We start from the raw sequence: 15071 nt of genomic DNA, 5'->3' as shown, positions 1-15071 counted from the left end.
ATGGCTGAAAAGAAAGACTACTTGAATACACAGATCAAAAGAACACAAAGTGTTTAGGATACCAAAAGTTTAGGATCAATATACATTCTGGATAAACTGTCTACTTTTGAGAATGAAAGAAGAATTTGTCAAGCATTTAGGCACACACACAAAAGACATCACTTGCATGAAGGAAAAATTATGTTGGTTTCAGCCACTTGCACAGCTATATTCGCTTCTAGGAAAATAACGAGTGGCATATCAACAAAACATACATAGTGTTTTGAGGGAATGAGGGTGACACTTGAGAAGATTAAGCTTAGCCTAAATGCCTTCAGACTACAAAGGAGACAAACAGACACCTCAATCATTAAAGAATAGAATCATCAGAGAATTTCTGAGATCTTTGAAAAACCACTTGACAAATTCCCACCAATTAAAAAGAGAATCAAAGCAAATAATCCAAAAATGAAAAATCCATGATAAAAAGCCCAGTGGTAAACATGAAGTCCATGTAAGTATAATGATAACACTGAAATGAATGAAAACTACATGAATTATGGATATAGAAAAATGTGAAAGGCCTAGTGTTATTTTTGTATTTTCCAGGTCTATAAACTATAAACGTGCACGTGCGCTCACACACACACCCATATACACCCACAAATTTTAATAGGTAGAAGAAAAAGTTCTTTGTCTTCATCTTTCAAATTAGCTACCCTGAGGGGCGCCTGGGTGGCTCAGGTGATCAAGCATCCGACTCTTGATTTCAGCTCAGGTCAGGATCTCACAGTTTGTGAGTTCAAGCCCACATTAAGCCTGCTTGAGATTCTCTCTCTCTTTCTTTGCCCCTCCCCTGCTCGCCCACTCACTCTCTCTCTCAAAAATAAATAAATACTTTACAAAAAAGCTACTCTGTTGTCTAAAATTAATACACATCATTAAAAATAAGTACAGTGCTCAATATTCTTTCTGCAATACTCTATTATTTTATTATTTTACTTTTTATTATTTAGCTTAAGAGAATATTTAAGTAAATAAGATCACTTGTGGTAAAGAAACACTTAAGTGAATTCTGTTCATCTTTCCCGATTTAATTCCCTTTATTTTACTTATGAAATAGCCAAGCAATATTCAATTTAATAGTTTTTAATAGAATGCATTTTAATATGATTTTATTTTTGTGAAACTAATTATATCTACATTTCCTTTCCTATTTCTGTTATTCCTACATTTTTCTTCCCTCTGTTTCTTTTCCTCTTCGCTCTTCTTACGTTTCTATGTATGCAAGAAAGATGTTTGGAATTATGGGCACCTATTGTCTAATGGCAGCATTTTGTGTGATTTTTTAAATTTTCTTTCGGCAGTATTTTGCATTTCTTGAATTTTTATACTATATACTTTTCATTTTGCAAAAATAAGTAGAAATATTTCTTTCCCTTAAAAGCAACATTTGCAGCAACAAAAACACAGGAAGTATATAAGTAAATATTTTAACAGTTGTTAATTCTGGGTGGTAGGAATATAGCTGCCGATATTTTTTTTCTGAAATGTTTTCCATTTAAACATAGAAGACTTGCTATATAGCATTTTAAATTTACAATGAGCTCTTTATCCGAATAAATAAGTAAGTGGCTTTAGACTCAGGTAAAGGTAGACTTAGATTTAAACTCTATGTTAGTGCTTACTGTATAGAGAACCTTGGGCAAGCTACTAAGTTCTCATGAGTTCATTTTCTTGATCTACAACATAAGGGTTACCCTATGGCCCTAATGGCTACGACATGAGGACAAATAACACAAAAACAATGAATCCATTGCCTGGCATATAGTTAGCTCACCATAAGTAGCATTCTTTTCTCTTATGTCCCATTTTCCTTTTATAGTAAATTTATGGTAACCAAATTGCATAATTATGCACATTTAAATATTACACATAATCACTGTGCAGCAACTAGACAGAAACTTACATGATACGGTTAACATATCTCTTACCAACTCAAGGCCTAAAAATAAAATTAATTGCATTTTCTCCTCCAAATCACACAATTTGCAGCAGGAAAAGTATATTATTTACTAAAATATGGAGCCCAAAATTGGCATTGAGTAAGAGGAAATCAATGGCTCTTTTAGAAATAAAAATTAATATCTCCCATTTCATCATCTTCCTCCCTCCGTCCCCACTACAAAGTCTATCCATATGTATCGAGTAAATACTTAAGTAGGGATAAGTCACTGATGTGTAACTAGACATAAAAATGAATAACCTAGTACGTTATTTTCCTTGATGACTCAAGGAACATGACAGAAGGCTCTCTATACAAACTAAATAACAGAATGCCACTTGTCCAATTTTTACATGTGCAAGCATATGAGATCCCAAAGACATTATGTGGAAAGGATCCCTTTTGGATAGTATTGCCAGATTTAGAAAATAAAACTATACAACATTCAATTAAATAGGAATTTCAGATAAACAATAGGTAAGGATTCAAGTCCTACCCCACTTATGAGTTGTTTGACCTTGACAAAAAGATTCATAAATATCAAGTTTTGTTTTCTTGATAAGATAAAACTGCACTTCACTTAGAGGCATTTTGAAAAATTAATGACAAAAAACATGTAGAGCCATTAGCAACAGTGGTTGGTACACAGCAGAGAATTTTAACTATTGTTTGGTATTGTGGAAAGACCTTGGATTTTGAAATGAGATGACATATTCATATTCTAGTTCTGGGAGTTGGCTAGTGCTAACGTATATAAACTTTCTGAGCCTGTTTCTCATTTTTAACAGGCAGTATTTCCAAATATACTAGCTTCCTATGAAGATCAAGCTAATTTAAGTAGATAAAATGCTTGCTATTCTATTATACAACTAATAGATATTTTATAATACCATGTAATAGACTTATTCACTCATTCAACAAATATTTATTTTGTGCCTATTATTTATAAGGTAAGATGAGCAAAAATACACATACTGTATGAGCAAAAGGGATTCAAATTTTCATTAGTATAATTACTTGATTTATATTATTTACAAACAAAGATAATTACTTTCAAAGAAAGAAGCCTAAGTTGGAATGGTAGGACTAGACAAGACTCCCCTTAGGAATGTATATCTCTCTTTGACCAGTTTTCTCATCTGGAAATCAAGGGACTGTAATACAAAAGACATTTAAAAATGTCAGCGGCAGAGTTGGGAATAGAGCTCAAGCTTCTTGATACACAGCCTCCAGCTCTCTCATAATGCAGCTAAGTAGTTCCTAGGCTTCTGCTCCTAACTGCAAATTGAGGAAGGTCAGGGGAAGAAGATGATCTCTATAGCAACCTAGAGTCTATGAATCTTTGAACTTATCACTGTTACAAAGCGAAGTCTGTAAGGAAACCCCACGAGAGGAATTTACTTATTTTATCCCAAAGCATCTTTGGTCTGAGCACACATATGCCACCATATGGGATACATTTAGAACATTCATTAGGAGAAGAATAATTAGTCTCCCATCCTACAGGAAAGAGAATAGACCCAGAGGATAAATACTTTAGAAACTGAAATAAAAGACTTAAAATAAATCTGCCAAAGACAAATTGAGGAGAAATAAACTGGAACTCATTTGAAGAAAATCAAATGAAATGAACAATTAATTCACCTGTAAAGCTGCATAGGCACTTGTGTATTAGGGGAAGAGATTGCATTTAATCTCATATGGGTGAGAAGGAAGAATGCAATCATACATTTTAACAGAAGTACCCAAGGAGGATTTCTTCTTTATTACAACAAGGAAAAGAATTGCAGATTTAAAGAACTTAGACCCTTGCAAATGGTGATTCATTTTTAACTCCAATGACTTTAATTTTGTCATTAAGCACCAAATGCAAATAAAAAGCTATGGGGGACCTGCATATTTGGCTAGAGTTCCAGGGGACTGCAGCATAATGAGAGAAAAGTGACAGAAATGCAGAAGAAAAGGCATTGGAAGGAGAAAAGAAAGAGGTGTGGAGATGTCAAAACCCTAGAGGAAATGCTTTCATTCACTCAGCAAGTCCCATTGCTTTTCTCTTATTTTTTTTGTTATTGAGGTATAATTGACATGTAACATCATATTAGTTTCGGGTATACAATGTAATGATTTTGTATTTGCATACATTGGGAAATTATCACCACAATAAGTCTAGTTATCATCCATCACCATACAGTTACAATTGTTTTTCTTTTGATGAGCACTCTTAGGACTTACTGTCTTGGCAACTTTCAAGTGTATGCTACAATATTACTGGCTTTAGTCACCATGCTGCACATTACATTCCCATGACTTACTTATTTTATAATTGGAAGTTTGTGCCTCTTGACCCTATTGACCAGTTTCTCCCCTGCTCAGCAAACCTCCCCTCTTGCAACCACCATTCTTTTCTCTGTATCTGTGAGTATGGTTTTGTTTGTTCACTTGTTTTGTTTTTTAGATTCCACATATAAGTGAAATCATATAGTGTTTGTTTTTATCTGTCTTAAGTCACTTAACATAATTCTCTCAAGGTCCATCCATGTTGTTTCAAAAGGCAAGATTCCAATCTTTTCTATGGCTGAGTGGTATTCCATTGTGTATATATACCACTTCTGGATCCATTCAGCCATCAGTGGACACCTAGGCTGTTTCCATATCTTGGCTACTGTCAGTAATGCTGCAATGAACATAGGGGTGCATATATATTTTTGAATTAGTGTTTTTGTTTTCTTCAGATAAATATTTAGTATTGGAATTGCTGGATCACATGGTATTTCTATTTTTAATCCTTTGAGGAACCTCCACACTGTTTTCCATAGTGGCTGCACCAATCTACATTTTTACCAGTGCTATAAGGATCCCCTCTTCTCCACACCCTGACTAACACTTGTTATTTCATGTCTTCTTGATAAAAGCCATTCTAAGAGGTGTGAGGTTGTGTCTCATTGTGGCTATGATTTACAGCTCCCTGATGAAAAGTGATGTTGAACATCTTGTCATGTGCCTATTAGACATCTGTATGTGTTTAGAAAAATGTCTAGTCAGGTCCCCTACCAGTGTTAATCAGATTTTTTTTTTTTGCTATAGCCTTGTATGAGTTCTTTATATATTTCAGATACTAACCCTTTATTAGATATATTATTTGCAATATATTATCTGATTCGGCAGGTTGCTACTTCCTTTTGTTGATTATTTCCTTTGTTGTACAGAAGCCTTTTCGTTTGGTGTGGCCTCATTTATTTATTTTTTCTTTTGTTGTCTTTAATTTGCAGTCAGGTCTAAAAGTACATTGCTTAGACTGATGCCAAGCAGCTTATCATCTATTTTTTTCTACAATTTTTGTGGTTTCAGGACTTACATTCAAGTCTTTAATCCACTTTGAGTTTATTTTTGTATATGGTGTAACAAAGAAGTCTACCTTCATTCTTTTGCATATGGCTGTCCAGTTTTCCCCATATAATTTAACAAAGAGACTGTCCTTTCTCCATTGTATATTCTTTTCTTCTTTGTTGGCAATTAGTTTACCATATATGCATGAGTTTATTCCTAGGATTTCTATTTTGTTCCATTGATCTATGTGTCTGTTTTTATGCCAGTATCATACTGTTTTGGTTACAATAGCTTTGTAGTATAGTTTTAAATTAGGGAATGTGATGCCTCCAGCTTTGATTTTCTTTATCAAGATTTCTTTGGCTATTTGGGGTCTTTTATGGTTCCCTATAAATTTTAGGAATTTTGTTCTATTTATATGCAAAATACCATTGAAATCTTAATGGGGATTTCTCTGAATCTGTAGGTTGCTTTGGGTAGTATGGATATTTTAACAATATCAATTCTTCCAGTCTATGAGCACAGAATATCTATTTATTTGTGTCTTCTTCATTGTCTTTCATCAACATCTTATAGTTTTCAGTGTACAGGTCTTTCACCTCCTTAAATTTATTCATACATATTTTATTCTTTTTGATGCAATTGTAAGAAGGATTGTTTCTTAATTTCTCTGAAGAGTTCATTATTAGTGTATAGAAATGCAATATTTTTGTATATTGATTTTATACTTGCGACTTTACTAAATTTGTTTATTAGTGTAACAGTTTTTTGATAGAGTCTTTAGGGTTTTCCATATATAAAATCATGTCATCCACAAATAGGGACAGTATTGCTTCTTTCTTTCCAATCATTTGTTTTACCTTCTAAAAAGATCCAGGCTTTACACACTTCTCAACAGTTTTACAAAATCTGCAATAAAAGCCATCATTGTGTCTGGGCTAGACAACAATCATGACCTCTAGTTTGTTTGCTTCCATTCCTCCCACCCAACAATGTGTATTTTCCACACGGAAACCTTTTAAAACATGAACAAATACATCAAGTTCCCCTATTCAAAACTCATCAGTATCCCATCACACTCAGAAAAAAAAAAAATATATATATATATATATCCAGTCTTTCCCAAGTTATAAAACTGCCAACGATGTGGAGTTCATTACATGTCTGACCTCATCTTTCTCTCTCAACTTCATTCTTTGATTATTCTGGCCCAGTTATCTTTTGTTTTTAAATGTTAAGTCTGTTCCTACTTTAGGGGTTTGTCACTTGCTTTTCCCTTTTTTTGGAATTCATGTTTCCTCAGATCCCTAGTTAAACATCTTATTTTAAGTCACATCTATCAAAAATCTCAGCCCACACTCCTTCTATTTCTCTTCCATTACTCTGATTTGTTTTTCTCCATAGCATGTATCACTATCTGAAGTTATATATATTCCCTCTCTTTCTGTCTGCCATATTGCAGTATAAGGACAAGGCTTACAAACACACAAAAATATAAACACCATTTTGAGAAATGGTGTTCAAATATTTATCTAAAACTGCATATAAGATGAACCTGGAGATTTTGACCTGGTCCGCATCATTGAGGACTATATCCACTAGCTAAAAGTTCAAAGTTTCTGTCTCACTCTACCTTTGAGCCTCAAGGTTTTTAAGAAAGGTGATGATTTTATCTGATGTGTTTTCACATAATTATCTTGTTCTCCTATTTTCTACATTGCTGTAATTTTAGAGGCAGGGAAACCATGTAGAAATTTCTTTAATTCCTATAGGCATGAGGAGATTAGAATGTGAACCTAGGTTAGAATACTGAGGAGAGTAAGAAGTGGGTAAAAATGAGAGGAGTTGAGGAGACTCACCTTCCACAGGAGTTTCCAACAAAGCTGAGCATTAAAATGATACGAGGAAATATTGTATCTTGTGTTATTTCTTCAACTACTGATTTAGGGCCTCACACTAGAAATAATGAATCAGTAAATGAGTTATGTATAAAGATATATTTCTAGGGCACCTGTGTGGCTCAGTTGGTTGAGTGACCAACTCGTGATTTTGGTTCAGGTAATGATCCCAGGGTGTGGGTTCGAGCCCCATGTTGCATGTTGGGCTCCACGCTCAGCATTGAGCCTGCTTGGGATTCTCTGCCTCCCTCTGCCCCTCCCCATCCTGGACCCTGGCATGCTCTTGTGCTCTCTCTCAAATATAAAATAAAGATGTATCTCTATTTTTAAACTTCCTTTTTATCAGTAAGATTTCAAATCTATTAATAATAGTGAACATCTTAATAGCACTTAAAATTAGCCAGGAATTTGGGCGCCTGAGTGGCTCAGTAGGTTAAGTGTCTGACGACTTTGGCTGAGGTCACGATTTCATGGTTCGTGTCGGGCTCTGTACTGACAGCTCAGAGCCTGGAGCCTGCTTCAGATTCTGTGTCTCCCTCTCTCTCTACCCCTCCCCTTCTCACACTCTGTCTCTTTCTCTCTCTCTCAAAAATGAAAAAAACATTAAAAAATGTTTTTTAATTAGCTAGGAATTATTCCAAATATTTCCCATATAAGTATTTCTTTAAAATGTACAACATTCATATTGGCTAGCTTGTTACTGTATTCAGTTTGTAAGAGACAAATGTAATGCTGAAAGGTTAAGTAACCTGGTCAAGGGAACTGAGCCAGGAAGTGGTGGGCCAAGGATTTAAGCCCAGTCAGACTGCCTTTGGGACAGTGTTTATCCCGACAGGGAAGGGACAAGGGTAAAGCACATGAGGCACTTACTACGGGCACAGAATTTAAGGGGATGCCAAAAAATTCAGTAATCTAGATAAATAATATGTAATACAATATTTTACAAATTCCAAACTAATGCAAAAATTCATGATGAATAAAAATTTTAAATGAAGATAGGATCAGTATGCTATGCTCTTCTTCCTTTTCCTTGGAATCACTGAAATGGTTCCTCTGGAGCCAGACCATTTTGGGAGCAGAATTTACATGTCCCATTTGGGGAGGTTGATTTGGGGGGACTGTTATGTTATTTGACTGGAAATACAGGGCATATCTAGTTGAGGCCATGAAACTGGAGAGAGCCAGAAAGAGAAAGCATGAAGAGTGAAAAAGTGAGTCTGGTGTAAAACCAAGAAGAATACTTAGGGATTGAGCTAGTCTCCCAGACAGACTGATCCATGATATCGGGAATATTGCCAGTAGGTATCAAGACTGGCTTTAAGAATGGGGACCACTGAAAAAGCCGTAAGGGAGTATACCTACTCTCACAAAAGAGATGGTTCTCTCCCATGAATCACGTTATCAACATTTTACAACCTACCAAATCACAGATAATCTCAGAAACTGAAGTATTTATTTAGTGGCAGAGTACTGCATAATGATTAACAGTAATTATCAGTTAAAATAATATGCATTATTGCATTATGCTCTAAGAATATAGCTGGATTGCTAATTTTAAGATTATTTTGCAATAAAAATATAGTTAGGTATTTACATGGGTATTGGAATCAAATACATGTGGGCTAGAATTAATAGATTTGCCTCATAGTAGCCATGCTAGTTTCAGGGAGTAATATAACCACTCTCACACTATTCTTTCATCTATAGACTGAGAAATCTGTGATGATGACAGAAGTGTCTACAATATCCATCTCAGGGTTCAACACTCTAAGTAGTATAAGGTCTTTTTTTTTTGAGAAAGAGAGAGAGAAAGAAAGAGAGAGGAGAGAGAGAGAAGGAGCATACATATTTGAGTGAGCAGAAGAGGGGCAGGGGGAGAGAGAGAATCTTAAGCAGGTTCTATGTCCAGTGAGGAGCCCAACACAGGGCTCAATCTCATGACTGTGAGATCAGGACCTGAGCAAAATCAAGAGTCCCATGCTTAGCCCACTGAGCCAACCAGGCATCTCAAATATGTTCTAATTCTCTTTCAAAGAGATAGGAAACAAAAACCAGAAAAATGTCCTCAATGGTTTACCTTCTTCCAGGAAAATGCAGTTGATTTACTAACCTTCAATTCGGTGCCATAATAAAAAACCTGGGCCATTTTCTTACTAATACTTACTTTAAAGCCTTGTCCACTTAATTTAAAGAAATGCAGCTGCTCCATGGCCTGTACCAGTACACAGGTGCCCTCAACAGAACGTCCCTCAAAGAGCATGATATTTAAATTTGAATCACCACAGTCTTTTTCCAAAGCTTTAGATGACTACGGACATTGCACTTATGTATAAATACAATTAAGTTGTATTACTGCTCCGTACTGGAGACTAGTGACTCATTAGTGAGAAATATAAAATATAAAAAAGCCAGGAAAGAAGAGCCCCTTCATAACCTAAATGAAGAGCAGTCAAACACCACTTAAAATGTGCCTGATGGTTTTTGTATCACAACTTTACAAAACTGCTCAGAGCATGGCCTAAAAGAGATTCTTGGACTCTGCAAGGAAGATGAAGGCATAAATGGAATTACCAGAGTTTCGTTCTCAGTGTTTCCATCAACCTTTTCCCTCCAGGTAATTGTGATTTAATTTTTTAAACAATCAAATCCTATGAGCAATGGTGATTGTAAATGCAGGTTTCAGCCCCAGTCACAGCAAATCACATTAAAAAAAAGAAAAATGAAAAACAGATAACATGGGCCTCCAGTAATATAAACACAAATGGGAGAATGTAAGCAACAGAGCTAAGGAATGGATCTGGTAATCTGATGAATTGTTATTTATTATAAGGAAACTTTTTTTGGTGCCTATACAAATTTTCTTCTCTCAATTTGTCTGTGTGTGTGTGTGTGTGTGTGTGTGTGTATACACACACACACACACACACACACACATATATATATATATATACGTATATGTCACTTATTAAACAGCAATATATACATATGTGTGTGTGTGTATGCACACACACACATCACTCTCTATGATGTATATATACATGGCTATCTATACACACAAATATATAATCACTCTATACTACAGTATATCTTTGGAAAGATAACAATGAAAACAAGAGAAAAATAATTTTGGCAAAATAAGAATTATGACCCAAAGAGTTCTCAATTTAGTTAGAAATTTTAAAAAAGGAAGGAAAAAATTAATAATCCAAATTATGAATATAGTATGTGTTAGCTATGTTTGCTATTTCTCTCCTTGAACAGAGTTTACCAAATTATAGCCTATGGGTCAAACCCACCCCACCATTTATTTATGTATGGCCCATTGAGCTAAGAGCTATTTAAATTTTTAAATGTTGTATAAATGTCTATATAATGTCCTCTATTTTGCCTCTCAGGCCAAAAAACCTAATATATTTACTATCTAGATCTTTACAGAAAAGTTTTCCAGTCTTTATCCGAGATGGTTTTTTTTTTGTACTTAGAAGATCATGTTCATTCATACTAAAATTGAGTGTTTACTATGTGCTAGCCCATATACTAAACATTTTCCATGAAATATCCCATTAAGTGCCCATAACAGCATTTTACAGTAGGTAGCTACTGTTATAACCTGTTTCCTGTTAGAAGAAACTGAGGCTCAAAAGAGACAAGGACCACCAGGTCACAGAGTGCTGTGAGTAGGGTACAAACTGTGATATCATGACTACCTAGCATGCACTTCCAACGTTTCTACTGCCTTTTCCTCTGCTGATTGTAAAGTCAGTTCTCACATAAAAACGGTGACAAACAAAACCAAGGCAACCTACACAAGGGAGGTCAGGTGAGCAAAGCCACAAAATAAATACAGTAAAACCTTGGTTTACAAGTATAATTCCTTCCAAAACATACTTGTAATCCAAAGCACTCATATATGAAAGTAAATTTCAAGAACCATTGGCTCCGTTGTGATCATGTGACATTCAGCATCATGTACTACTCATATTGCAAGACAGCGCTAATTTATCAAGTAAAAATTTATTAGACATGTTTGCTCCTCTTGTGGAACATTTTCAGAACAAGTTACTCACAATCTAAGGTTTTACTGTATTTAGAAAACCATACTTCAGAAATCATACTAAGCACGGATATGAACAAGGCATGGTTCAGAAGAAAGGATGGATAATGTTAGAGCTACAGATAAAATTCAGTTGGCAAGAGATGTTAAAGACCAGATACACTTTCTTTTTTAGAATGAGATAAGAAGTAACAACCAGCCCTAAGCCCAGAACCCACAATACAGGAAAGATGCCCTCTGAAAAATTGGGTCACTCGAGGCTCTATGAAGCCTTCCCATCGGGCACTCCCACTGCCATCATGGACCACAAATGGATAAAGGCACTGAGACTGGAAATCATGACTTGGAATATGGGTTGAGGGGCTGGGGATATTCCTGAGGCCTAAATCAAAATAGCCATTCTCAGATCAGAGAATCAATCCAACAGGTCTCAGTAAAGAGATGACATGTTTAAAAGCAGACAAAGGACATGAGGATGACTGTTGAGAAAGATACAGATTCTAATGTTAGCTCAAATGCTTATTCTGGTGCAAGTTATTTAACCCCTCTGTGCCTCAGTTTCCTCATATCCCTTAAAATAATAAAAAATTCATTGAGCTGTTGGATCAAATATGTTTATACATTAGGTAAGTGCTACCTATTTTTGTTATTGTTGCCATTGTTTTTATTATTACTCTTGTTATTTTCATTATAAATGGAACAGAGAAATTAAAAACTGCCTATTTTGGGGGCACCTGGGAGACACTGGTTAGTTAAACATACAACTCGTGATTTCAGTTCAGGTCATGATCTCATCATTCATGGGATGGAGCCCCACGTTGGGCTCTGTGCTGACAGCACAGAGCCTGCTTGGGATTCTCTTTCTCTCCCTCTCTCTCTGACCCTCCCCTGCTTGGGCACACATGAATGGGATTCTCTTGGGCACTTGGGATTCTCTCTCTCTCTCAAAATAAATAAAAAATATAAAAAAATGAAAATAAAAACTGCCTATTTTGACAAAAGGAAGAAAGAAGTGACTAGTAAGAGACTACAATATTTAAGATACAAAGTTATAGAAGAATAAAAATGTACAAAGAGAGGAAATCTTAAAATTTCAGAGGCAGAACTTACAAGACTTTGTAATAGATTACATGTATAAATGAGGCACTATTTAAGGATGATTTGTGGGGCACCTGGGTGGCTTAGTCAGTTAGGCGTCCAACTGTTGATTTCAGCTCAGGTCATGATCTCATGGTTTGTGGGATTAAACCCTGTGTCAGGCTCCACACTGGCAGCTTGGAATTTTCTCTCTTCTTCTTTCTCTGCCCCTCCCTACTGCACATGAGTGCATGCTCTCTCTCTCTCTCTCTCACTCTCTCTCAAAATAAATAAACTTAATAAATAGACAAAGATGATTTGTGAGAAGATAAAGATATCAACACAGTATTAACAATCATAGTTGGGTTTAACTTAAGAAATATATTGCAAAGAGGGAAACACATTAAGAAAATACAATTGTTACTTTTTAAAAAAATTTTTAATGTTTATTTTTGACAGAGAGAGAGAGAGAGAGAGACAGAGCATGAGCAAGGGAGGGGCAGAGAGAGAGGGAGACACAGAATCCTGAAGCAGGCTCCAGGCTCTGAGCTGTCAACACAAAGCCCATCGCGGGGCTTGAACTCATGGACCGTGAGATCATGACCTGAGCTGAAGTCAGATGCTCAACTGACTGAGCCACCCAGGCACCCCATCACTTTTTTAGTAAAGCTGAAAAACAGCAGTTTAGGGATCATGGAAGAATTTCACCTAATAAAAAGAAAATTAATGTTCTACTTAGGTCCCTGAGACTCAGTGTTAATGAAATGTATATGCATTGTTTTAATAGAATCTTACTTCAGCACAGTTACTACAGTAATGTTCTAGTCCAAGGGTTGGCAAACTGTCTATAAAGCAAAAGAGTGTAAAGTTTTTAGGCTTGTAGTCCTTAAGCCTATAAAAAGAGCTAAATTCTAATTGATAAATTCTGTCACAACTACTCAACTCTGTCATTGTAATGTGAAATCAGACATAATCAATATGTAAACAATTGGGTGGGAATGTGTTGTCATAAGATTTTATTTCCAAAAACAGGTGGCTCACTGAACTTGGTTCATGGGCCATTGTTTTCCCACTCCTAGTATAGTCAATAACGAAATGTGACTATCTTCACAGTTTGTGGGTTTTTTTTTCCCTAATACAGCCCTGATATATTCACATGTGTGTATCTAAGGTACAATGTCTATCATATTATTGGCAAACCAACCCCAGTAATGTATAAAGCAATATGAAGCAATGCAAAGAGTATTTTGAAGTTTATCAAAACGGGTCAGAATTTTTACCACTTTGAATATATGAATACTTCAAAGCCTCAAACTACTAATGTGTAAAAATACAGGTAAGAATCATGATGAAATTTTTGAAAGGATTAGAATTAATATAGGCAAAATACTTAACACTCTGCCATACTAGGTTAAGATTTTTTAATTGATAGCTAGTGGTTTTATTTTTATTAACAGTAACTTAGGAAATTCAATTGCCTTGAACAGATAAGATCATGAATGTGTGTGTGTGTGTGTGTGTGTGTGTGTGTGTATTTTTTTCCTTTTCCAGGTAGAGTGATAGATTTGTAGAACAGAGTTGAGGAAGTTAGATTAAGAATAAAGACACTGTGTCTTAATAGGAGGAAACATATCAAGAAAAAATTCGATGTCTTTTAGTATATCTACAGGTTGCAAAACATGACCTGTGATAGTTCCTCTTCCTTAGAATTTCTCCTTGAGTACTCTCCTCAGCTCACACAGGCCTTGTCTGAGTAAGAAGTAGCCAATTACAAGGAATAAATACTATGCTAGTTGAGATTAGGAAATAGTATTATGTAAAAGACAACTTCAAAACAAAAAAGATTGAATTCTAACATTCAAATAGTTTCAGCCTCTTGCATCAAGAAATGAGAGCGTCTTTTAAAAAAAATAGAAGCTGTTCATTGACACTATGATCAAATTGATAAAGCTTTCATGCCAGAATCTCTTTGCTGACACAGACAGGAAAAGGCACTTCACACAGCTGTACTTAGAACTGCTGGGGAGGTTTATGATTCCTTTAAACATGCAAAAGTTGTTATTCTGCAATTGTATTTCCAGGATGATGGTACTTAAAATGAGGTGACTCACCTTCAGAATATGCCAGATAATTACCTGGCTCCCCCTACTGTAGTAAGGTGTTAATTATAGAAGCTAATTAGTGACCTGTTTGAAGAAGATCTGATCCTATGGGTTTTCATTTATGGGTGCATATTCTCTATATGCACCGTGAAGAGAACCTTCCAGCCACTGTGATTATTACCATTATTTCATTTTTATTGCTTTTCCCATTCAAGGGAAGACCGCAAAAGTCAACAACGTGGTTAATTTGCTTTAGCAAACTGGAAAATGCAAGATAATATTATTTCCTTATGAGTTAGAAACTACTGAAGAATATAACTATATAAAAGTTTAGTGTGGCATCTAAACAGCAATCCTGGGTGTGCGTATCTCAACTTTCCTATTTCCTGTGAAAACACACATTAAACTGAAAACACAATCAAAAGTTAAGGCAGACAGTGTAAACTTCTTTCAACCCAGATCCTTGTGAATTCTGTCTAACATCTCTATAGCTCACTTTGGAATTAGAATCGATAGCCAACAATTTCTTCTGGTTTGTCACTGTAGGCAAATCCTCTCATCTGAAAAGAAAGCAGTTGCATTAGTTTGCATTCTCATTCTCTCTCTCTCTCTCCCTCCCTCCCTCCTTT

This window comes from Leopardus geoffroyi, chromosome E2, assembly GCF_018350155.1.
Source record: "Leopardus geoffroyi isolate Oge1 chromosome E2, O.geoffroyi_Oge1_pat1.0, whole genome shotgun sequence".
NCBI classification, from domain to species: Eukaryota; Metazoa; Chordata; class Mammalia; order Carnivora; family Felidae; genus Leopardus; species Leopardus geoffroyi.
This window is presented reverse-complemented; position numbering follows the sequence as displayed.